The following is a 26,627-nucleotide window of genomic DNA, read 5'->3' as shown; positions in this document are numbered from 1 at the left end:
ATCCTCCACTGTACCCTTCTCTTTCATTAGAAATACTTTCCTGTATTCTTTGGAAATTATGCTCTATGATCTGCAACTCTCTTATGTTCCCCCACCTCTTCTCAAAGCATTGCCTCCACTCTATTGCTTTATGAGAAAACTGGTCTTACCCCAGAGTTTCTTCAATCTTTCTGTCTTTATTGCCCATGCATTTCAAGATCAGAAGGTGACATACATGTCTTTTTATTTACTTGCTGCCACCTTTAAATATTACCCACTCCACAGTCCTCCAAAACATCCTTGCTTATTTAAGGCTCATTCTTTCAGTATTTACCATCATACTTCCTTCCCTTTGCTGCCATTTTCAGAACTCATCACTGTCACTTATTGATAAAAAACAAACAAAAACAGTAGCACCTTGCTACTGAATTTCAGCTCCTGCCAACACTGTCATTGACAGCAGCAGCCATGAGGACAGCCCATCCAAAACCCCACAGTCTCAATTCCTTGACCTTCTCATCTCCTATGGTCTTCTCCTCACTTTACATTAGCAGCCCACTATCACGTTCACATTCGGGACATAGCCCATGTCAGAAATGGCATCATCACTAAAATACTAATTCCAGACCTTCTACTAACCAATCATCACCTCCTATCTTTCCATTCCCATTGCAAACCATCCCAGCTTCAAACATCTGTCAACTTCAATATTTTCAGTCCATGGACTCAAGTTCTTTCTATTACTCATGTAATCATTCCTGTCTTCCTTCCTGCCTTAGCAATACTTAGATTTCATGGTTTATTATTACACTTAATTGTTTGCAAATACCCTCAGAATGCTTCCCCAGTATCTTGCTATCATCTTAAAAAATAAAAATATAAAAATAAAGATTGTGGCTGAGCCCAGTGGTGGGACATCTCCAAAGAAGCAAATGCATACTTGAACATACAGTTTGGAAAAGTGCATAGTTATGGTGACCCTCTTTGTATTAAATTTACAATAAGGTATATAAAACAGGCATTTAAAACTGTCTGAAAATCCTCCAACATATCTTACTAGTAGCTTCCTTTCTTTCCTTCTTTTTGTAAGTTTTATTGATATATAATTCACATAACTTGAAATTCACTCGTTTAAAGTGTACAATTCAGTAGTTCTAGTATATTCACACAATTGTGCAGCCATCACACCTAATTTACAACATTTTCATCACCCCAAAAGGAAACTGGTATTTATTAGCAATCCCTCCCAATTCCTCACTCCCCCAGCATCTGCCAAAGACTAATATACATTCTGCCTCTATAGATTTGCCTATTCTATACATTTCACATAAATGAAATCATTCAATGCGTGGCTTTTAATGACTGGTTTCTTTCACTTAGAATGATATTTTAAGGTTTCATCTGTGTGGTAGCATGTATCAGTATTTAATCTCTTTTTATTAATGTACTTCATTGTGTGGATATACCACATTTTGTTGATTCATTGTCATTTGATGGACCTTTGGTTTGTTTCCACTTTGGGGCTGTTATGAATAGTGTTGCCATAAACATTTATATACACATGTTTGTAGGGACATACATTTTCAGTTCTCCTGAGTATCTACCTAAAAATGGAATTGTTAAGTCATATAGTCATTCTATGTTACATTTGGCTACCAATTGTTTTGAAAATTGGCTGCATGATTATTATAGTCTCACCAGCAAAGTGTGAGGGTTCCAATTTCTCCACATTCTTGATAACACTTGTACTTGTCTTTTTCTATTTTAGCAACCCAAATGTGTATGAAGTGGTATCTCTTGGTTGTGATTTGCATTTCTCTAATGACTAATGGTCTTGAGTTCCTTTTCATGTGATTATTGGTCATTTCTATATCTTCCTTGGAGAAATGTCTATTTAAATCTTCTGCCTATTTTTCAATTGGATTATTTGCTTTTTTTTTTTTTTTTTTAGATGTAAAAGTTTTACATATATTCAGGATACAGGTCTTTTATCAGATATAAGATTCACAATTATTTTCTCCTATTCTGTGGGTTGTATTTCTACTTTATTGTAAGGTCTTTTGAAAGAGAAAACTTTTTAATTTTGATGAAGTCCAACTTATCTATTTTTTCTTTTATCACTTGTGGTCTTGGTGACATACATGAGAAAGCATTGCTTCTATAGCTTCAGTATTTTCTTTTGAGAACTTTAAAGTTTCAGCTCTTACATTTATGACCATGACCTATTTTCAGTTAATATTTACATAAGATGTGAGGTAGGAGTCCAACTTTGTTCTTTTAAATGTGGATATCTAGTTGTCCCAGCAACATTTGTTGAAAAGACTATTCTTTCTCAGTAATTGTCTTGACACACTTTTTGAATATCAACTGACAATAAATGCATTTATTTGTATATTCTTAATTTATTTCTACCGAGGTAAATATATATGCTTATGTCAATACCATTCTGCCTTGGATCGCTGTAGCTTTGTAGTTAATTTTGAAATCAGGAACTGTGAGTCTTATAATTTATTTATTTTTTAAAGTTCTTTTGTTGTTGTTGTTTTTTGGTTACTCTTCATCCTTGAATTTCCCAAAGAATTTTAGGTCAGCTTATCAATTTCTGAAAAAAAAAAACAAAACAGACAACTGGAAATTTGACAAGCATTGCATTGAATCTATAGATCAATTTGGACATATTGCCATCTAAACAATACTAGGTTTTTTGACAGAAGAACTTGTTTTATAGTAGTCAGTGTACAAGTCTTGTACATTTTTAATTAAATTTATTCCTAAGTATTGTATTCTTTTCCATGCTAATATAAATAAAATTATGTTCTTAATTTTATTTTTGGATTGTTCATTGCTAGTGTATGGAAATATAGTTGATTTTTGTTATGTTGATCATATATCTCACAACCTTCTCAAACTTGTTTATTAGCTCAATAGTTCCTTGGAAGATTCTTTAGATTTTTCTACAATCTGGATTGCATCATCTGGGAATAGAGATGACTTTACTTCTTTCTATCCATCTGAGTGCCTTTTTGTTCTCTTACCTAATTGCCCTGGCAAAAACTGCAGTGAAATATTAAATAGAAGTGGCAAGAGTGAGCATCTTGTATTGTTCCTGACCTTGGGGGAAAGCTTTCAGTCTCTCACTATTAAATGTATGTTAGCTGTTCTTTTTAATAGATGCCTTTTATGAAGTTGATGAAGCTCCTTTCTAGTCCTAACTTGTTTTTCTATTCCTAATGTGTTTTTATCATGAAAGAATGTTGAGTTTTCATCACAGGATATTTCTGCACCTATAGATAAGATCATGAAGCTTTTGCCCTTTAATCTGCTAATATAGTGTGTTACATCAATTGATGGCCATGTGTTAACAAACCTTGTATTCTTGGGATAAAACCCACTTGATCATTTACATAATCCTTTTTATATGTTGTAGGGTGAAGTTTGCTAGTCTTTCATTGATGATATTTACATCTATACACACAATGATTATCAGCGTATAGTTTCTTTCTTTGCGATGTTTTTGTGTTGTTTTGGTATCTGGGTATTTACTGACATTACGCAATGCGTTAGTATTCCTTCCACTTCTGTTTTTTGGATGTTTTTGTGAAGGATTGGGGTTAATTCATTAAATGTTTGGTAGCATTCACCAGGAAATACATCTGGGCTTGAGTTTTTCTTTGTAGGAAATTTCTTGATTGCTAATTCAATCTCTTTACTTTTTATAGTTCTATTCAGATTTTCTTTCTGAGTCAGTTTTGGAAGTTTGTGTCCTTCTAGGAATTTCTTTCTATCTAATTTGTTAGCATGCATTTGTTCATGTATTCTCCTGTAGTCCTTTTTATTTCTGTAAGGTTGATAGAGACGTCTTCTCTCTCATTATTGATTTTATTAATTCGAGTCTTCTCTTTTTTCCTGTTCTGCCTAGTTCAAGCTTTATCAATATTTTTTTTATTTTCTAAGAAGTAACTTTTGGTTTTATAACTTCCTCTATTGTTTTTCTAATTCACTATTTCCACTCTAATCTTTATTATTTCTTTTCTTCTGTTGCTTTGGAATTAGCTTGTTTTTTTATCCTAATGTTTAAAGATGAAAAAGTAGGTTATTGATTTAAGATTTTTTATACTTTAATGTAGATGTTTACAGCTATAAATTTCCTTCTAAAAACTCATTTTGCTACATCACATAAGTTTTTGCATGTTTTCTTTTCATTTTCATTTCTCTCACAGTAATGTCTAATTTCTCATGTAATTTATTATTTGATGCATTGGTTATTTAGGAGTGCATTGTTTAATTGCCACGTTTATGAATTTTCCAAATTTCCTCCTGTTATTAAATTCAATTTTATTGCATGTGGTTGGAGAACATACTGGGTATGAGCACAACTATTTTCAGTTTACTGGGGCCTATTTAATGGCCTGATATCTGGTGTTTCTGGAGAGTATTCCATGTGTGCTTAGTAAGAATGTGTGTTCTGCTCTTGTTACATGGGATGATAGAAAACGTCTCTTAGTTCTAGTTGGTTTTTAGCGTTGTTCAGGTCTTCTTTCTCTTTATTGATCTTTTGCCTACTTGTCCTATCCATTATTGAAACTGGGGTATTAAAATCTCTAACTATTATTGTTGAATTGTTTATTTCTTCCTTTGATTCTGTTGTTTTTTGTTTTGTGTATTGTGGATATCTCTTTTTAGGCGCATATATGTTTATAATTGTTTTTTCTGATGGTTTGAAACTTTACCATTATAAAATGTCCTATTTTGTCTCTAGTAATAAATTTTGCCTGAAAGTTTATTTTTCTCTGATGTTAGTATAGTGACCACAGCCCTCTTTTGGTTACTGTGTATATATATATTTTTTCTTCTATTTACTTTTAGCAAATTTCTGTCTTTTATCGAATCAGCATTTTCTGTAGACAGTATATAGTTAAATCATTTTTTATTCATTTGCCAATCTCTGCCTTTTAACTGAAATGCTTAGTCCCTTATTTAATTTAATTACTAATAAGATAGGATTTATATCTCTATTTTTATATTTACTTTCTACATGTTTTAAGTCCTTTTGTTTTCCTATTCCTCCATTACTGTCTTCTTTTTTGTTAAATAGATTTTTTCAAATATAAAATTTTAATACTTTTCTTTTTTTATATTTTTGAGTTATTTTCTTAGTGGTTGAACTAGGATTATAATTCATATTATAATGTAAATCAATCGAGTTCAGATTAATTCCAAGTTATTTTCAAATTTACATTAAAAAAATACATTGTTCTAATATACCTCTTTCCTTACCTTTGCTTTTGTGCTATTATTTCCATACAAATTACACTTTTATGCATTATAAGACCGTCAACATAGTTTTATAATTATTGCTTTGTGCAGTCTATTTTTTAAGATGATATAGGAAAAGAAAAAAATTACACTTACACGTTTTTCATATATTTACTTATGTAGTTATCTTTACTGGTGCTCTGTATTTTTTCATATGGATTTGAGTTCTTGCTTGTGTCTTTCCACTTCAGTCTGAAAGACTCCCTTTATAATTTCTATTAGGAAATTATAGGTATGCTCATGAAGAATTCTGTGTTTTTATTTATCTGGGAATGCCTTAATGTGCTGTTTATTTTTGAAGCATTGTTTTGCTGGATATAGAATTGATTGACATTATTTTTTACTGGTTGACATTATTATTTGCTTCCAGCCCATGGAATATGTCATCTTTTTGCCTGTGGCCTCCATGGTTTCTGATGAGAAGTCAGTTGTTAATCTTACCTAGGATCCCTTTAACATGGTAAATTACTTCTCTTGGTATTTGGCTTTTAGCAGTTTGACTGATACGTCTGAGTGTGGGTCTGTTGAGTTTATGCTACTTAGAATTAGTTAGACTTTTATATGTGTGTAGATTAATGGTTTTCATCCAATTTGGGAGATTTGTGGCCATTATTTCTTTGAATATTCCTTCCATCCTCTTGTCTCTCTCTTCTTCTGGAATTCCCATTATGTATATGTTGGTATACTTCATGGTGTCCTCAGGTCTCTGACGCTCCATTTATTTCTCTTCATTCTTCTTTTTATTCTTAAGACTGGATAATCTCAATCAATCTTTGTTCAAATTAACTGATTCTTTCTTCTACTTTCTGCAATCTGCTATTAAGCTCTTCTGGTGAATTTTTCATTTCAGTTATTATACTTTTGAACTCAAGAATGTCTATTAGATTCTTTAAAAGAAAAAATTCTCTCTCTTTACTGGTAGTCTTTATTTGATGAAACATCACTCTCCTACATTCCTCTAATTCTTTGGACATGATCTTCCTTTCTTCTTTGAACATATTTATAATAACTAATTCAAAATATTTGTCCAGTAAGTCCAATATCTGGGTTTCCTCAGGAACAGTTTCTATTAACTACTTTTAATTTTCCTGTGTGTAGGCCATAATTCTTATTTCTTTGTGTATTTGTTGCTGTTGCTGAAACTGGACATTTTAAATAATATAATATGCTAACTCTGAAAATCGGACCCCACTCCCACCCCAGAGTTTGCTGTTGTTGCTGTCATTATTCTTGATTGTTGTTTAGTTACTTTTCCGGACTAATTTTTTTGTGTGTGTGTGCGGAAGATCAGCCCTGAACTAACATCCATGCCAATCCTCCTCTTTTTGCTGAGGAAGACCGGACCTGAGCTAACATCTGTTGCCAGTCCTCCTCCTTTTTTTCCCAAAGCCCCAGTAGATAGTTGTATGTCATAGTTGCACCTGGACTAATTTTTTTAAAGCCTGTTTTCTCTTTCACGTGTGGTTGTAGAATTCTTTGCTCAGTTATCTTAGTGATTAGGTGATAATTGTGAAAGAACTCCTGTAAATGTTTTGAATCAATAACTCTCCCAGCTTTTTCTAGGTGGCCCTGTGTGTGTGTTGGCTACATTTTCCAATACTCTGGCAGGCAGTTTACAGTCTACCTTAGCTTTCATTTTCTGCTTGCACAGGACCTCAAGATCAGCCAGAGATGAGAACATGGGGCCTTCTTAGGTCTTTTCTCAGCATGTACACAGCTCTGCACATGAACAGGACATTCTGGATTCCCATGAACAGGTCATACCTCTTCAAAGCTCCCTATGGACACATCTCATTCCCCAGTTTTCCTTATAAGGTTTTTATTTACCTGGAAATGTCCAAGAACAGCCTCTCGGGAGCTCCAACTGGTATTACCATTCCAGGCAGCTGTGATGTTAATTATTTGTCACTGGTTATTTTTGACAAATGTCCTGAAGATAGGGCTGTTCCCACAAACTGAGCTTTGAGTCAGGGCAAATGAAGATAAGCTCTGGGATTCTCTGCAGTGTTGCTTTTTGGGGAGCTCCAAGTTCATTCTGCACCTTTAAGTGATTACTTAGCTATTGATTTTCATAGCTACTATGGTTATGAGGCTGCTGATTTTCAAGTCCACTGTGGATCTGTGGAGAGACTGAATGGGAATAGGGCATGTGAAGAGGCCATAAAGCTTGATGTAATGCTTGAGTAAACGCTCCTTGCATTATTTCATGCCTTTAGTTAATCTCAAGATTTCTGAAAAAGCTGAGTTTGACAATTGTTGCCAACGTTCTCAGTGTTTTTTGTAGGAGGGAATTTTTGAAGGTCTTTACTCTGCCATTCCCTGAATGGCCCTCTTTCTCACCCTGAAACAAGTCTTTCATAAATTTCCCTCTCTCCTGATACCTCCACATCCTCTTGCTACACACCCCACTCTCCATTATGGATACCTGTATACCCTCTTGATAAAATAGAAGGGATATTCTCTTTTATTTTTTCAGCATCAACTCTACAAATCAACCTGTATCAGTACTTGACTTCTTTATCTTCTCTGGTATAAGAGTAAAGTATTTGTCCTTCCCATTGTTAGGCACTAATCCCTTCTCTTGTGCTGCTTGAATCTTCTTCTGGCATTTTCAAGGCTTTGATTTTTTATCACCTTTATCTCCTGATCCTTTGCATTAGCTCTCTCTAAGTTTCTCAATCTCTCTCTCTCTTTCTCTCTCTCTTACTCCTTCCCTTCTTTCATTCTTCCCTCCTTCCCTTTCTACCAGATAAATTCAATCACCATCAAACTTAGATGAATCATTAGGAGGATGATAGGATATTGTGATTATTGGCCTGGACAGATCATTCTTTACCTCCAAAAGTAGACATATTTTTCATCGAAACAAAATTGGTTTCTTTTTTTTTTCATTTCCCACTGCCCCTATCTGAGAAACGCAAAAGAAATAAAGCTCTGCTGCATGTAAAATGAGACTCAAACCTCTTATCACAGTCTAGTCTACATACTGCCTTTTATTATACAGCTACCATTCAACACTTCATCTCAAGCACATCTCCCATTACGCTCTGAGCACACTGACTTTATCTCAGTTTCTCAAACACATTGAATCCTTTTTCTATCATGGGTCCTTTGTGAGTGTTGTTCCCTCTGCTTGCCATGCCTGAACTGTAGCCTCAGGAATTTCAAAATAATTTTGTCATATCATTTCATCCATTATTGATTCTGTAATACACATATATGCATTTTCCCAAACAATAATTTAATCTACCTCAAAAATACACACACATAAGTATTTATGTAGTAGTCCACGGATTTTTATTGAAATTAAGTTGATGACCTTACTGAAAAATATGGTGAAAAAGTAAGGTTTCAGTCAGCTCTATCACTTACTAATTGGGTGATATGGAATAAATTACTTTGCCTTCCTAAACCTCAGTTTATTGATCTATAAAAATAGAATAATAATGATATTTATTTGCTAGGGTTGTTGTGAGGATTAAATGAGATAATAAATGTATCCTTCTTAGATGAAAGTTTGACATTGTAACCACTCAATAAATATTAGCTATTATTCTTATTATCACTACTTTAAATAAAATGATCATAATAAAAAAGTAAAATTGAAGTTATCATCTTAAAAAACTATGTCAAGAGCATTCATCATCATAAAATATTTATTATTCAGAGTATAGTTAAAATTCTAAGTATATGTGTGAAATCTGACATTATACAAATGGTTCTAAAATAAAACTGAAGCCGAATTTCTGTGTTAACAGTTGAAGTTGAACTCAGTGAAGATGTACAGCCTTACATAGAATTCTGAGCTTTCCTAAAAAACAATTTTATCATTGCATGAAAATGCAATTTCTTAAAATATTTTTAATACAGTTCCTTTTAATTCCTTTCATTTATCCTTAATTATTTAAAGTAAGCAGAAACAAACATTTACATGATAACTATTATATGAATAGACTAGATATATGCTATTTCATTCCATTCTCATGACAATCATATTAAAAAAAAAAACTTTTTGTTTCCATTTCACAGGAATTAAAACCCCAGGAGGTTTTGACTAATTCTGTTTTTTCTCCTGTACTGCACTACCACATTATTGAATATTATTAACAAACCATCTGTTGATTTTGTAAACAAAGTAAGTTGTTACAATTGTTCTTACAACGTTTAAAAATATTTTTCACCATTGCTATTAGACATTCAATTCTAATATTATCAATATTTTATTTAGCCTTTAGTTTCTAACCTCTAAGCTCCATTTCAGTTCAAAACAATGCAAAACTCACAAACTCCAAATTTTACAATAGCTATTGATAATACCAGTTTATCTTTATAAGAGAAGTTCATTTCTAACTCACTTCAAAATGGATGTATCTGACTAACAAAAGCCTTCTTTCAAGGCATAATTCAGGGACCAGATCCCTTCCACCTTGGGGCTTGACTATCTTCAACAAATGGCTTCCAATATAATATATTTGTCTACATGAAATCAGCAGAAGAGGAAGGTACTTACATGCCAGGCTTGAGAGTGGTGCACAATTTACATTCTGTTGGATAGAACACAGATATGTAGTTGGGTAATACAGCTTAATGTACACTTAGAAAAGTGAATTTGTTATGTGAACACTTAACCAGTGTCTGACACATGATATAATTGATAATAGGCAAGAATATATAAAAAATTACAATCCTGCTTACTGTCTTGAGAAAAGGCTATAATGGCTTACAAATTTATTGCTTGAATCCCCTTAAATCCCAACAGATAGAGTATGCTAGATTTACTTAGAAACCATGACAGACATTTAAAATTAAAGCTTATTCTTATAATAAATTAAGAATGTAATTTTTTTTAGTTATTTTTTTTTGGTGAGGAAGATTACCCCTGAGCTAGCATCTATTACGAATCCTCCTCTTTTTGCTGAGGAAGATTGGCCTTGGGCTAACATCCGGGGCCATCTTCCTCTATTTTATATGTGGGATGCCTGCCACAGCATGACTTGATAAGTGGTGAGTATGTCCATGCCCAGGATCCGAACTCACAAACCCCAGGCCACTGAAGCGGAGCACACAAACTTAACTACTACGCCACTGAGCCAGCCCCCAAGAATGTAATTCTTATACTAGAACTATCACCAGAGGGATTTTCTTGCAATATTCCCATGAAATACCAATAAAGTTCTTTAAATTATGGTGCTAGTTTGAAGGCTTTAAATACAAGACCTAACATTTAGTTTGCATTTGTGTCTTTGTAGCAGGATATAAACTTCAGTGTCTAAGATATTAGGATGATTCTAACTTCCTTGGGGTAAACATTAAAGTGGATGAACTAACTCACTTCAAAAATATTTACTTTCCATCATGAAAAGAAAATCCTACAAATCCAAACCTATGTGTTTGAATTTAAGTTAAAAGAACACATACACACAGACACACACATACACACTGGATTTAAAAAGCAAATTTTAAAAATCTTAGTTACTCAATAGTCAGAATAGATTGTCAGGTTGTATGTATACATAAAAATTTTTTTGTTTTCTTTAAACTGGTTTATAGTGAGTATATAGTCCCATTCAGGTCGTTAATGCTAAGTTCTTCTTAGCATTACATGAGATCACGTAATGTGATCTCAATGGCTTTTTAAAATTCACACTGAATGTCACATTCTTTGCATAGAGATATTTAATCAAAAACACTTAAAATATATATTTTTTTAATTTTTAAGCCATATTGGTTATTCAACTCATAATATATGCATATTTGACCACAATGAGGATAACACTTATTGCTGGTTGTAGAGGAGTGGGGGAGTGGAATTTTCCAATCAGAACTGTAAAATATTTTTGCCATTCTGGACTATCTCTTATAAACTATTTTTATTTCTTATCTCTTCTGCAAAAGACTATGTTTTCTACTCTTTTCACTTTGAAAAATGTTTTTTGTTTTTCTGGGAGTTACAACATTAGAAATCTTTATGAATACAGAGGTCCCTCCTGTTTTGGACAGGTACCATTTTTACTGATGTCCTCAACAGTGAGTGATGCTATCAAGGAAATGACCTAAAATTTCTCTTCCTAATAAAAAATAGAAGAAACTCAGCTACATTTTCTCAATTTTATTAACTAGGTTAAAATGTTTCCCCTTCTATTTAGTCAATTTCTACCCAAGATTACATATGTAATATGAAAATAGTATGCATTTAAAATTCATTAACAGCAAAAACAAAAACCAAGCAGAAAACACAGAAAAAAACAGACCATTTTGCCAAATAAAGAAAACAATTGTAAATAAAGCAAAAATGAAACATATGATGGATTAATCTCCAGTGATAAGGTACAACAACCTCAAACCACAACGTTTACTCTCTGTTCAAAAGATGCAAACTTCTTTGCTGTAGATTTTTTCCAAGCTCCTGAAATTATGTTTTCTTTTTCAAAGGTTAAAAACAATAACAAAAAAAATTTTAAAGCATTTTCTTTTTATCCCTAAATTCATTTTATGGGATTTTTTTCTAATAAAAAGCCAAGGGTGATTTGATAATTATTTAGTTTTCTTCCTTTCATGAAAATCATGTAGCTAAGTACAACAGAGCCAATAGATTACATCAACCTTATGAAAAATTAAAAATGAAATAGTTTAACCATTCATACAAATGCCTATATATACTTTGGGATACATCTACGCATCAAAAGAGAAACAATGCTGAATTACATTGATGAATATTTTTTCTAGTTTAAGTTAACTGTAAATCACACATTTTAGATTACTCTCTAGCATCTTGAAAACTATCTCTAAGTTAATATGGTTCAGGGAAACATTCATTTGGGTCATGAGACAAAGAATTTTAAAACTCTTACTGTTGTTTCCCTGTTTTTCATAACTACCTACTTTGAACGGATTTCCTCTCTTCCTACCCATATAGCTGTGCCATAAGCAGGGTCTGGGAGTCCCACACTTGGAATCTGTCACTAACAGACAGATGGCCCCCTAATGATTCTTGCTCCTCAATGTTCACACCGCTGTGTGATCCCCCTCTTTTGAGTGCAGGCAGAACCTGACTTGGGGCTTGCTTCCAGCCAGTGGAATGTGGCAAAGGTGATGGGATGTCACTCTCGTGATTTTGCACATTAGATAAGATTCAGTCTTGCTAACCACTCATTCTAGAGAATTTCCTTGCTGGCTTGATGAAGTAAGCAATCATACTGGGAAAGCCTATGCGGCAAGGAACTGTGGGCATCCTTTAGTAGTGGAGGACAGCCTCTGGGAGTGGAGGACAGCCTCTGGGAGTGGAGGATGGCTTCTGAGGGTGGAAAACAACCTCTAGGAATAGAAGATGGCCTCTGGGAGTAGAAGATAACCTCTAGGAGCAGAGGATGGCCTCTGGGAGTGGAAGATGGCCTCTGGGAGTGAAGGACGAACTTTAGGAGTGGAGGATGACTCTGGGAGTGGAGGATGAACTTTAAGAGTAGATGACAGTCTCTGGGAGTGGAGGAAAACCTCTAGGAGTGGAGGATGTCCTCTAGGAGTGGAAGATGGCCTCTGGGAGTGGAGAGTAAACTTTAAGAGTGGATGACAGCCTCTGGGAGTGGAGGACAGCCTCTAAATGTGGAGGGTGGCCTCCAGGAATAGAGGGTAAACTCTAGGAGTGGAGGACAGCCTCTGAGAGTGGAGGATGGTCTCTAGGATTGAGGGATGGCCTCTAGTGAAAGACAACCTTTACAAGCTGAAGGTAGACTTCAGTCTCCAGACAGCAAGTTCTGTAACTACAAAGAAATCAATTCTGCCAACAACCTGAGTGAGGTTGAGAGAAGATTCTTCCTTGATCATGCCTCCACATGAGACCCCAATTTTGGCTGAAATTTTTTTCCAACCTTGTGAAACTCTAAGTAAAGGACCAAGTTAGGCCATGCCCAGATTCTTGACCCACAGAAACTGTGATATAATAAACATAGTATCCACCAAATAGGTGGTAATTTGTTATAGAGCAAAGATAACACTGAAGAACAGTGGAAGCTTAAAGAGAGGAAGCTTGAAATTCAGAGCTTATAACAGTTCTGACCTGGACATCAGGAGTGAAGAAAGGGCTATCTCACTTCTGTCTGTCTAGTGAGCCAAGATTAGAACCCGAGCATAGTCTGATTCTTAAGGTAGAAGGTCAAGCAGGGTCTTTGTGATTCACTTGTTGCTTAAAAGTAGAATGACGCTCTGTAGAGTTGTGGCCAGAGCCTTAGCTAAAAACTAAATGTTCCTTTAAATGATGTCTTATGTCAAGTTCTCAAAAGTAGAGCCTGAAAACAGAGATTTGGTGCATTTGATTTATTGAGTGCTCCTAAGGAAAAATAGGTAAAAGAAAGAGAAAAACAGAAGAGATGAGCAAAGCTCTGATCCTGGGTGAAATCTGTCCCTGGCCTGATTTATGGGGGAGATTCCGGAGCTCAAGTGTTATCATTTCCTTGCATCCTCTTGAGACTGGAACTGGTTCCTATAGCCCTGTGGCAGTCATCATGGGCTGCTGGATGAGAGGGTGCGTTGTCAGTTGCTAGCAGCCCACATCACAGGCTCTGGGGATGGGTGGGCTGGCTGCAGACATTTGCTATGAAAGATGCGGCCCATGCCAGGAGTCTCAAGTAGGCAGTGTGGTCGTCCAAGGTCTCAGGTGTGTGGTCCACGACCATGCACTGTATTGCCCAAACAAATATTTTCTTCCTTTCCTTCCATGTAACTCTTGATTTATTCCTCCAAGATATTGAGATGACTTCTAATCACATATCTTTCCTTTCCCAGTGTAGACTCTGAATCCTTAGTCACTAGATTCTTAAAGGAGAAGCTAACAAATGGGGGAGAAAGTGCCTCCTGGATTGTGACATTCAGGATTACAGGACCACATGCTGGCTGCACAGTCTCGTAAATCCATAAGTCCTAGAAGAGTAAGATTGTTTTACTTCAAATTGTATTATTTCATAAGCATGGCATGTGGGATTATGAGCTGCTCACATATACAGCTATTCTCCCTCTTACTAGGCAGAGGGTCTGGGCCTAGTCATGTTTGGCTGGATGTTTGACCTCACTGTCCTGGCTCTAATATTTTTGGGTTGCTATGTGCTCCACTGTATTTCTCATATAAATAAAATGGTCATGAAAGAAAACTTATAGTATCAGAAACTATGATAATTATATTAGGATATAAACATAAATACTAAAACAACTCATGTAGCAATGTTCTTTTTCCTTAAAAATTGAGTGGAAGAGAAAGGATGCTGAGTAAAGTTATTGCTATAAAACCAAATATTTAAAATTTTGGTATGTTTTTCTGTGGAAAGAATTGATAAAAATTAACTGGTCTAGTGAAATTTCTTTTGAAATCTGTGTTATCAATGAAAATCCATCAATATTGACAATTCTGAGTCAAGATTTTTGCATTCAAAATTGGAGAGCTAAAATTCCTTGAAGTTAAATCCCTGTCAAATAATCCACCATTTAAAATCAGGGGCTCAATTATCATACAGGTACGTGCGAGCATGTGTCTAGCTGTGTGCATTCCAGCCGGCTATTCCAGCAATGTTTTTCACCTTCCCGTGTTGTGTGGGTCTTGGGTCTACTTTCCTTAGATCCATGTTCTCCCCTTCTGCTGCCCTGCTTTGTACTTCCAAGGGCTTACTTGGTGCGCTGTGTTTGCTTGGCTCCTAGGTCAGCAAGCTGCTGGTTGGGTTTAATCGGAGCAACAGAAGGCAGAATCCAGGGCACATCTTCTTTTTCTCTCTCTGCCGTAGGTGGCAAAACCTGCAGTGTCAGAGTGTCTTCCCCGCCTCCAAATCCCCTCGACACGCCTGCTTGCTGTGCTTCTGGTTTCGCGGGGTGACCGCCACCCCTGGGTGCCGGCAGCAGGGGCTCTTCCCTGTGTCGCTCCGCCGCCCCCGGCCTCTGCCACGCTCCGCCGCCCCGCTGGAGCCTCGTTTCTCACGTGATGTGTGAAACATTCTCCGTAGAGATTTCTCTCTCCTAGCTGTGTTTAAATGCCCTCAGTTTCTTCTCTTTCATGGCTGGATTCTCATTCATGCACATATTACTAAAAACTCCCACATGGTATAAATTAATAAGTTTATGATTTCATTGAAAGACATTACTTAAAAATTTGTTTACTGGTGGATAGCTTATATGCAACTGAAAATTACTATATATAATGCTGTCATTAATATTTTGCACATTAATTTTTCATCTATATACCTTATCATATCCTTAGGATAATTTCATAGAGTCAAAAATCCTGCATGTTTTAAAGCCCTTGATACAATATAAAGTCATTTCCCATCAAGGCCAAACCAATGTGCTTTTCAATAATTATTAAATATCATCATTTTAAAACCCTTTGCTAATTTTATAAGACATGGTTCCAGTTCCTATTGTTGTGTAACACGCTACCTCGCACTTAGTGGTGTTACACAGCAGTCACTGTGTTATGCTCATGGATTCCGTGGTTTAGTAGTTTAGGTAGGCTCAGCTGGCTGTGCTTCAGCTCCTCTTGGTGTGTGCTGGGATCACACGGTAGAACTCAGATGGCAGGAAGGGTGGTGTGGAGACACGAGACGACTCACCCACAGGTCTGATGACTCAGTGGGGACCAAGTGTGACCGTCAACCAGCTCCTCCAGGTGGACTCTAGCATGGCACTGGGACAACTCACAAGGTAGTTGACTTCCCCTAGAATACGCACATTAAGAAAACCCAGTGGGAGCTGTGTGGCCTTTTCTGATAGCCCCAGAAGTCACACAGATCACTTCTACCATATCTTGTTGGGCATGGGCAAGTGGCAAGGTCACATGGTAGAAGAGCCTGTGGTGTGGGGAGATTGTTGCTGCAATCCTTAGAAAATACAATCTGCCACATAAAAGAATAAGAACATTCTATATTACATTTTGTAAAATGTAATTTTTGTAAAAATTATTTTCTGATTAAAAAAGTAAAGTTTTTTAAGTTGAACAAGTATCCCTGGAAGAAATTGTTATTAAAAGTATTGAAAAATAGAGAAAGCTTTGTCTCTCTCATGATGCCATCCTTACTATAAAATAGTAGTAATTAAACGTTGACTAATACTCATAATACATAAAGATAATATAAGATGTTATAAGAAGAAAACATACAACTATATAAGAGTACATAGTACTGATGACTCAAATGTACTTAGCAAAGATACCAGTCTTCAGCTCTCATGTTATCCTACCCAGGGCCTGCACACAACTTTGAGTGAAGAATTTTTTGAACAAATGTCCACCAAAGCAAGAGAAATGTCTAAGCTAAAATGCCATGCAATGATCCCAGCTCACTCTGAATCTGAGGACAATCTCTAGTTTCCTGTGTTGGGAACATATTGAAATCCACACACTGAACAACCTACAGCACATTTGGAAAAATCCCTATCCTCTTAAAATGGTAGGTCAGCCAAAAACCTGCCCAATGCTCCCCTGTAAGAGGTGACACTTAATGGCCTCCTCCTTAAATATCTTATATTCCCTAAAGCTTCCTATAAATCTGATTTTTGCTTCATTCCAGCATGTGTTGCTGATAGCAGGAGTGCTTCAAAAGTAAGAGACTGCACACTTTATAAAAGGAGAAGAAAACGTGTATAACATATAATGGGCAATGTATCTTGGTGGCACTTTTATAGTAGACTTTGTCTATAATCAATATGGTCTATTTGCACTTCAAGTCATCTGTTTGCGATTTACATATACATGGGATGTTATTTCACATATTTGTTGTGTCAACTTCTTTAACTTTAAAATATCAAAATTATCACCAAATAACCTTACCGACCATGAGCTACTAAGTTATAGTCCAGGAAATTTTAAATAAATTAACAAGTTCATCTATCTTCAGCATTTGGATAAATAACAGTTGAATTCTGCTTTGGACCTCGAATACATGATAAACTCTGTGCTGGTGTCAGCAGCATGATCTCCAACACCAATCTTTCCTTTTCCAGCTCCTCCAAGCCTTAAGTGCATAATTTTGAAATTATAATAAGTTAGAAGTAACTAAGTCATTGAGATGAAGCCAAACAAAAACAGAGAAGGAAACTTAAATGATGAGTTAATGTATGCGTTGTGAAGTTCCAAACAATAAGAGTTCAGTCGTGCCTTTGGCGCTACTCTTCGTGTGAAGTTGGACAATTCACTTAGCCTCTCCAGTCCTTCATTCAAATAGGTATACAGAATTGAAGTGAAGGACAATAGTTAAATGTGTGGTGTCGGGGGCCTGAGTTCTGTGTTTGACTTTGACTCAGCGCGTTAGCTAGGTGGCCGTGAGTGAGTTTCTTGAACTCCTTGTGTCCACATCGCCTTATCTAAAAGATGAATTAATGTTATCCTCATAAAGTTGCTAAATTGGATGAAATTACTTAATGGATAGTATTTGCACAAGTAACAGATCATAAGAGCAGCCTCTAACCTCTTTTTAGGACATTACTATTGCCAGTGCTCACCAGCCAAAGATCTTCAGGAACACACCTGTAACTGAACAGAGTTCTGTTTGTTGATAGTTGTTGCAACAAAGGAGATTTCACATCATGAGGAGCCATGGGGCGTCTCAGTAAGAGGGTGTTAGGAAAGGCTTGTTACAGGATTTGGACTTGAAATTAGATGATGAGAGGGAAGATTCAAGGAATCATGGTTTTGCTCTAGATTGGGTGCTGACAGTAGAGGCATTTCTATAACAGGGTATCTATACAATTGTTATCTAGGAAGTGGGAGGCACGGAGCAAGATTAAAGCTGTACTTGGTTAATAAGCAGTAGCCGTTTGTATTAGCTGGGAGGGAGGTGTTTGAGTACTCAGTTTTCTGGTTTGCACGCTTCTCATTTGTATCTGTACTCAGATATGACCGTTAGGCTGTCTTTGTTTGCCCAACGTGGTGTTATATGAAATCACTTGCATTCAACAACAGAACACCATGGGCTTGCAAGAGCCAGACCAGCTCTCAGCCCACCCCTGGCAGGGTTGCTTTTTTCTTTTTTACTAGTATTACTATTGTCAATAGAGGCAGAAAAGTAATAACTATGTTGCAACACAAACTTAAGAAGAGTACACTATTATCGCTAAATGTTTTCTCTCTCCTCATTACAATTTTCATATTGCTATCGCTGGATGACTCGTCTTAAAGAATAGCTTTGATCATGACACTCCTCTGATCCAGTATTCATTTTTATGCCTTTAAATTTACTATGTACACACTCGAGAACAAGGCTCCAAATTCCCTCACTGCCTCCACACCCCAGTCACCTGTGATCCAGAATTGTGTCCTAATGCCTGCATGCCTTTGTCACTCTGTTCTTCAGTGTGGGATACAAATACACTCTCAGAAAGTTTCTTTCATTTGATTTATTTTCAAGTTCATTCCACCTTAGACCAATTACTCTAAGCAACTTAATTTTAATGCCTAGAGATAGTATATATTGGTTCATATGTGTAACAAATATGTGGGATCTCACCAGATTGAGAAAAAAGTAAGGTTGCATTTCACTGACTCACCCCTCCTTTCCTAGAGCCCTTCTGTGACATAATAAAAAGATTGGAAAACTACTCAACCCAGGGTTAGTCCCTTGTACCTTGTCCTCAGAGCCAGAACTCAGGCCCACCCCTGAGGCTAAACAATGGCACAACTCCCACTGGTGTTGAGGCTCCAGGACATTCCACCTAACTCTTTTCACTACCGATACTGGTGGTGGGTCTGGGATAAACTAACACCTGGAAATACTGAAAATCTGCTCTCTTCTTGTTTTGCTGCTCTCTCCATTGAAGGAGCCAAAACACTCTATGGTTCCTCATGATTCTGGAGAACTTTACAATTCCAGAGTGTATGATGTTGTCTGGGGCAGAACTGACCTGGATTTATAATAACCCTGTTCTTTTACAATTCAGCTTTCTCTCTTTAACAAACAGCCTCCATATACACACACACATACACACACACAGGATCCTCCCCTTCCCGACACCCCAGGGGTCCATGACGGCCAGTCAGGAGTTCCTGAGGCAGCCACCCCACACCCGGTGAGCAACACTGAACCAACCCAGGACACGGGGGTGTTTTTTTTTTTTTTTTTAAGAGAGAGAGACTTTTGCAGTGAGTTTCTCTTTCAGGATCAAGGCCCTCTGGCGTCAGATGACTTCAGTCAGGGCTACATAAATCCATGAGGTCCATGTAAAAAGGTCTGACTTGGCAGCAGAGTGAACAAGGGTCCTGATCCCATTTCTCACTAGAGGAACCCTAGCTCCTGTGGAAATATCCTCACCACTTTTCCACAAACATTTAGAGGCCGAGTTTCAGAGACGAGTGGCCTTTGTCAAGATTAGCAAATGCTTTGTTTCCCTGGAAGCAACTTGCTAACTTTTAAAAGAAAACATTTTATTCTAAAAACATATTTAAAAATCAGTTTTTCAGATTCCCTGTTACACAAATACTCTTGATTCATCTCTCACTGACCTTTTGGTTCGTGATTTTTGTATTTGTTGTTGAATTGGTGGTCTGGGTGTTTACGTGGGTGTGTTAGGACTGTGGCCCCTCTTAGAATACTAAAGTGACAGTGTAGGATCACACATGCCACCTCTATGTAACTCGACATAATATCCAGTCCAGAGTTTGCAAAAAATGTTTAGTCAATTTGTTGCTTACTGATTTCTAGTGGAACGTTGTTTATGGAGCTCTGGTTGAAGATTCTCAAATGATAATTTTAGAAGTAAGGAAATTCATTATGCATGTTCAATGAGTTCCTTCCTTACTGGACATACATTGCAATACTTGGATTTTGATGAAGTTATTTTATAAGTCTTTGAATTAAATTAACCCGGACCGGCCCAGTGGTGTAGTGGTTAAGTTCGTGCGCCTCACTTCCACAGCCTGGGGTTCACAGGTTTGGATCCTGGTCATGGACGGTTGCACCCTGTCAAGCCATGCTGTGGCGGCATCCCATATAAAGTAGAGGAAGATGGGCACAGATGTTAGCCCAGGGCCAATCTTCCTCAGCAAAACAAGGAGGATTGGCATTGGATGTTAGCTCAGGGCTAATCTTCCTCCCCACCCTCCCCCCAAAATTCAATTAACTAGAGAATTGATTAGCCAGAAAATAGGGAAGAGCATGTCTGTAATCAAAGGAAAATATTTTTCTTCAATAAAAACACTTTCATAAATAGCCCAAGTAAATAGAAACTTACAGGCTATGATGCTATTATTGATATAATAAGTTTCTTCTTCATAAATTGAGGAATTTTAAAAGTTAAAAAATTTGAAAAGAGATGTATCTGGAAACTTTCCCATTAAGGTACTCTTTTAGCAAATACTCTCCGGAAGTTTTTATCTGATAGCTAAACCTAAAACAAGGATATTACTAGAAAATGTTGGATTTTCACTCACATTAGTGTACATTTACAATTTAGTCAACTGCAAAAATGTAATGCACTAATAATGTTATAGAATAAGTTTGAATATTTTACTTTTTGTTCTTATGAGCATGGGTGTAGTAACCCCTTTTAAAAAATATGAGTAGATTTGCAAGAGGGTCTAGAATGCTAAAGCATGCTTTGGCTCAGGAATTTATTAAATTATACTTCAGGAATATCATTTACAGGTATTCTTGTCTCCTTACTGGCTTTTCCTGGTTCTTTTACATTCATCATTTAATTTTTGAAAGTTGGCTCTCTCCAGGTGGCAACTTGTGAGCCAACTCTGGTTAAGTTCCTATAGGATATTTTACACATTGCAATCTGGCTTTTAGTGTGCATTATTAAAGAAGGAAAAACCAAAACTCTCTGAAGACTCACCCTTGATCTTCTAATTTCTAGATCCAGAAGACAAATTTCATGTCTTATATTGTGGACTTTTCCAATGAATCTGGCAATGTACAAGATGTCCATATATTCTGCAGACCTAGAAAGTTTGACAAACATACAAACATCCCAGAATCCTAAAATGTGAGGATTAACAATAGCCTCTAGGGCTGAGTAGATTCTGGAGTGAGTCTGTCCAAGTCTGGAGTTGGTGGGCAGGGTCCTGGAAAGAGGTTCTGGGTCCTGCTGGTGCTGTGAGGCTGTTGGGACCCGGGACCGGTGTGCTGACACTTCAACCAGGGTAATCTGAAGATGACAGCTTTCATGTGATTCTCATGACAACAAAACTTCTTGGAACACAGAGGTCTTCTATAGCTGCAGAAGTCAGTACTTGACTGACTGTAAAACCTGTACAACTAATGGAAACAGATTTCATTCTTTTCCATGAATAATATTAATTTTTCACAACCAGGCCTTGCCCTTGCTGTGATCTTTCATTACCTGTACTCTGTTCTAGTCTCAGTTATCCAGATAGTGGTTTCCAGTTTTGTAGATAATCCAAGTTTATATTCTTATTTTTTTCCCTTTTTTTGAATTATGCCTCAGTGATATCTATGCCTAGCCTTCTCCTCTTTCAGTCATCTTGTAACTAGCAGAGACATTATGGGCAAAGAGAAGGGAAATTACAGCCAGTGACCTAAATTCTAAGAAAAATCGCACCACTAAAACTCTGCCATTTAAGCCAATTATTGAAATTCTCAGGGCTTTGATTGACAACATAGTAATTAAACCACATCTACAACTCAATGAATTGGGCACTGCCCTCGGAGATATTCATATCTAATTTAATTTCCATACTAATCCCACTTTACAATGGAGAACACTGAGACTTAGTGTGTGGCTTACCACTTGCAGTGCAATTAATTGTTAGCAAAACCAGAATAACTTCTGCTTTCTCAAAATAACATTTCTTTGAAAGACACAATGCAATATTACAATGCAACAGTGATGAATAATGTCTAAAAGGGGAATTTCTGAATACCAATAGCTTTTAATGTTTCCTGTTGTTCCTAATTCTCATTGTCACAGATTATGGAATGTTTACTATAATCCCATCAAGAGCTGATATGTTGTGTGAAAACTATTTTCTATAGAATAATAAATATGTTTCTGGAAAAAAAAAAGGAAAATATTAGAAAAGTCTTAATCTTGTATCTTACCCCTGATTATTATGTTATATATATCATCTCAGAAAATATACTTGAGACCTTAAAATTTGGTTTTCCCAGGGCCGGCCCCATGGCCTAGTGGTTAAGTTCAGCACACTCTGCTTCAGCAGCCCGGGTTCCTGGGTTTGGATCCCGAGTGCAGACCTACACTACTCACCAGCCGTGCTGTAGCAGCTACCCACATATAAAATAGAGGAAGGTTGGCAACAGATGTTAGCTCAGAGTGAATGTTCCTCAGCAAAAAAAAAAAAAAAAAAATTTGCTTTTCCCTTTTCTTCTGAGTAGCAACATCTATGTGGGATTCTAAAATTAAGCTTTTGAAGTTGAGGTTGGCAGGCAGTTGATAGTTATTTCGTGATTCAATTGTCTATGTTCATCAGGGGCAACATACTTCTGCTTTGTTATATAGCTGGGTTATGTGCTCTCCAAAGAAATAGAAAATATGCAAAAAACAAGTCAAAGTTGTCTAAAAAAAACATAGATCTTCTTCAACTTACATCCCGATAAACCCATTGTAAGTTGAAAATATCATAAGTTAAAAATGCATTTAATACACCTTACCTACTGAACATCATAGGTTAGCTTGGCCTAACTTAAATGTGCTCGGATGCACACATTAGCCTACTATTGGGCGAAATGTCTAACACAAAGCCTATCTTATAATAAACTGTTGAACATCTCATGTAATTTATTGAATAGTGTACTGAAAGTGAAAACAGAATGATTGTAAGTGTATCGTTGTTCACCCTTGTGGTCACGTGACTGACTGGGAGCTGTGGCTCACTGCGACTGCCCAGCATCAGAGAGAGTATCCTACCACATTTCACTAGCCCGGGTGAAGATCAAAATTCAAAAAAGTACGGTTTCTACTAAAGGTATGTCGCTTTCACACTGTCATAAAGTCAAAAAATTGTAAGTCAAGCTATCGTAAGTCAGGGACTGTATGTACTAACATTTAAGAAATCTATGTATCTTTCTATCATCTCTCTATCTATCTATCTATCTATTAATCTATCTATCTATCATGTATTTTAATCTCTTGCCCATAATTAGTATATTTCTATTTTCACTTCTCTCAGCCTAAAACTGAATATTCCTTAAAGTATTTAGGCCTCCTCAAAGTCACAATTAGTCACTAAATGTGGAATATTAGATTTCACACATAGCCTGGTCAAAAACTTTCATTTCATAGATGATGAAAAAGTAACCAAAAGAACGAAAGTGACTTACCCAGAACTACCTGGGAATTCACTGGCAGACTGAGAAAGGGAATTAAGAATTCAATTACCTCAGTGTGAGGGACAATTTGCCAAATTGTACAAAAGGGATAAATTAATACTTGGTTGAAATTTAACTTCTGTTACTTTACTACAAAAAGAATCATTTTTTCATGTGTCACTGAAAAGAGTTTAGCTGAGCCATCCCACCGCATTGTTGCCTTGGCATCCAGTTTGTTTGGACAAGAGGCATGCAAGGGCCTTAAACTGACACTTAGTCACTTCATGCCAGCACATGCCTTAGATAACAGCCTGCAGAGTCACAAGCAAATGTAGGTTCCTGACATGAGTTCCCCACAGCCCTTGCGATAAACTGTCTCCCCCACCTCACAGGGCCTTCTCTTTGGTAAGCTCTTATGGAGCTTACCAAAACCTCGCTCTTTTTGGTTTGAATTAATCAATCTGGTCTTCATTTGGGAACCCCAAAGCATTCCACACACCAACCCTAGTAAAGTCTTGTGCCCCAGGTCCTGCTTCTCTCTCCCTGCCTGTACCCTGTTTGACCTCCCCATGGTCCCTTGAGATGTGCCATGCACCTTCTCCAGGACCTGTGAGTAATAAATTTCTCTATTTCAATTTCTCTTGTGGCCTTTTGTTGAACTGCAGCTCACCATCCGGCACCCTGTGCTCCACTTAACAAATGTTAACAGTCATAGCGGTCACTTATACTTATTCTCTATATTGGGCAGCAGTCTATTAGTATGTGTTCAAGATGAATTCAAAATGGGAATAAGATTTGACATAAAGACATATATATTTTTTAATTGGAAAGGGTAGACCATAAATAATTTATCTTGTGTCAATATTTACACAAACGATACAAATAATTCAAAAGAATAACCACAATGATGATATGTAGCACTAAATTCAGAGGAGTGTGGAAACCATGGGGATTCAAACAGGCTACTCCCCAAGGGTTAGAGGTGTGGATGCTGTCTTCCTTCAGACCTTCAAGTGTCTCTCCTCAAGAGTGCACAAAACAAAAATCAACAGTGTTTTCAAAAGGATCAGATCCACAGATGGAGGGAATATAAAAAGCACAGGCTGGAGAGGATTCTGGAAACCATACCTGATGGTTGTTATTACTGTTCCCATCAATTTTTCCAGTCATCGAAACTAAAATACTTGAAGAAAATCTTGGTATCAAACATTTATAAGTTCATAGCATATTTGTTTAAAAAAAAAGTTTCAATTTTCTCACCTCTATTTTAACCTTATAATTTTAAACTTGAAAAAAGTAAAATCAAGCCATAAAATATGCCTCTTTAGTGATTATTAATTTTTTCCCTTTAGGAAAAAATATTGCTTAGTGAATAAAATAAGAATTAAGTTAGTCTCACAGCACTAGAAATAAATTTTAGTCTATTTATCTTAATTAGTAGAGACACTAGAATTACGTGATTAAACATATTTTTTATGTTTAGAAAATACTTCCAACATATTATTTTTATTTCAAAAGTAAGAGAATCAAACCAAAGTTAACGCCTATGTATATCAAGTCCACTTGATAGAACCATAGAAGAAAAGGATGCAAGAAGTAAGCCAATGCAATTCCCTTGTTTTCCATTTGAGAAAAATGAGAGTCAAAAAAGTGAAGGAATAGGTGATTTTACCACAGCTATCAGAGACAAAACTGAAACTCAATCTTGCCTCTTTTGACCCATGCTCCTCCAAAAAGTTACCTCTTTTTTTTACAACACATGTTTCATCCAGTTAATATTTACTGAAAATTTCTATGTTGAAGATACTATACTAGGTAACCAGATGAAAGGCTTTGAAAAGATGAATATAAAAATATACATATTACACTTCTAGTGTGCAAGTACTGTGTTAGGTGAAGGAATTATAAACACAGCTCCCTAAGGAGTTAAAAAAAACAACTATATAACAGTTAATAAATGTAGTAATAAACAAGCGTAACATGGCAAAGAGACATCATAGAGGAATATACTCTTAACTGTATCTGGAATAAGAAGAAATATAAGGCCTATGTGTTTATCCCCAGCTTCAGACAGTGTCGGGGGAGAATAGACATTTAAGGAGATTTTATGGATGAAGGAAGGAAGGAAGAAAAGATGGAGTGAAAGAGAGAAGAAAAAGGAGGTAATTAATTAGTCTTGAAAGATGAGGTGAGGATAGCTAGTTGACAATGGGAAGAAAAATATTTTAGAAAGAGACCAAAAATTTATATAGTGTTTTGTGAAATAGTAAGTAATTGTTCATGATTCAGAGTATATATGCTAAGGAATAGTCCAGGAAATGATGCTAAAAATATTGACAAAGATAAGATTATGAATGCTTTGCTATACTGTTGTGAGAAACTCTCCTTTCTTCACTGGAGAACAATTCTAAGATTTTAAGCAGAGGTCTGGTATGGTCACATGTGTTTTACAAAGCATTTGGATGGTGGGAGTATATTGGAGGGACAGGAGAAGAATTGCAGTGAGATTGATGATGACTTAGTCTAACTGATGCGAGAGGAAGACTCCTCCCTCAAGGATCTAGTAATCCAGAGAAACAAACATTTACAAAAATATGATAAGGACATCTCAGAGACATGAAATGAGTGTTAGGAAAAACTAAAGAAGGGAAATGTTCATTATTCTTAGGAAAATGGATATTTTTGAAGGGTCAACATGATTTTGACAGATTAGAGATTAGAAGAAGAATATTTGAGCTACAAGGAGGAGCCTGATTAAAGCCACACAGACATGACAATGTATACATGTCTCTCTCTCTAAATCTACGGTTTCACAGGACTTCAGTCGTAGGATTCCTTAGCCTCTCTACACTTCCAACCTAGTTCCAGTTATTTGGTTCCCAAAGTTATCTGTGTTATTCACCTATGGAATACATAAAGTTTGAAATATCATCTAAAAGACATTACATGTTCAAATATAACATATATTCCATGTTAAGGGAAATATCTTGAAATAAACCAAGTGCATTAAGCAGGAAACCAAGTCCAAGCTGGAAGGGGAGAAATGTTGCCAGATATCTCAGAAATGATGGTTTCCAA

General features: G+C 36.3%; 1 long non-coding RNA gene across 1 annotated transcript in view; it reads right to left on the bottom strand.

The window, feature by feature from the left end:
- Positions 1-9,843, bottom strand: part of LOC131396467 (uncharacterized) — a 34,907-nt gene extending 25,064 nt beyond the window's left edge. The window contains exon 1 of the long non-coding RNA XR_009216569.1: positions 9,806-9,843. This is a non-coding gene — a long non-coding RNA (uncharacterized LOC131396467). The remainder of the gene's footprint in view (positions 1-9,805) is intronic.
- Positions 9,844-26,627: the final 16,784 nt, after the last annotated feature.

Source organism: Diceros bicornis, chromosome 33 (assembly GCF_020826845.1).
Source record: "Diceros bicornis minor isolate mBicDic1 chromosome 33, mDicBic1.mat.cur, whole genome shotgun sequence".
Taxonomy (NCBI): Eukaryota; Metazoa; Chordata; class Mammalia; order Perissodactyla; family Rhinocerotidae; genus Diceros; species Diceros bicornis.
This window is presented reverse-complemented; position numbering and strand designations above follow the sequence as displayed.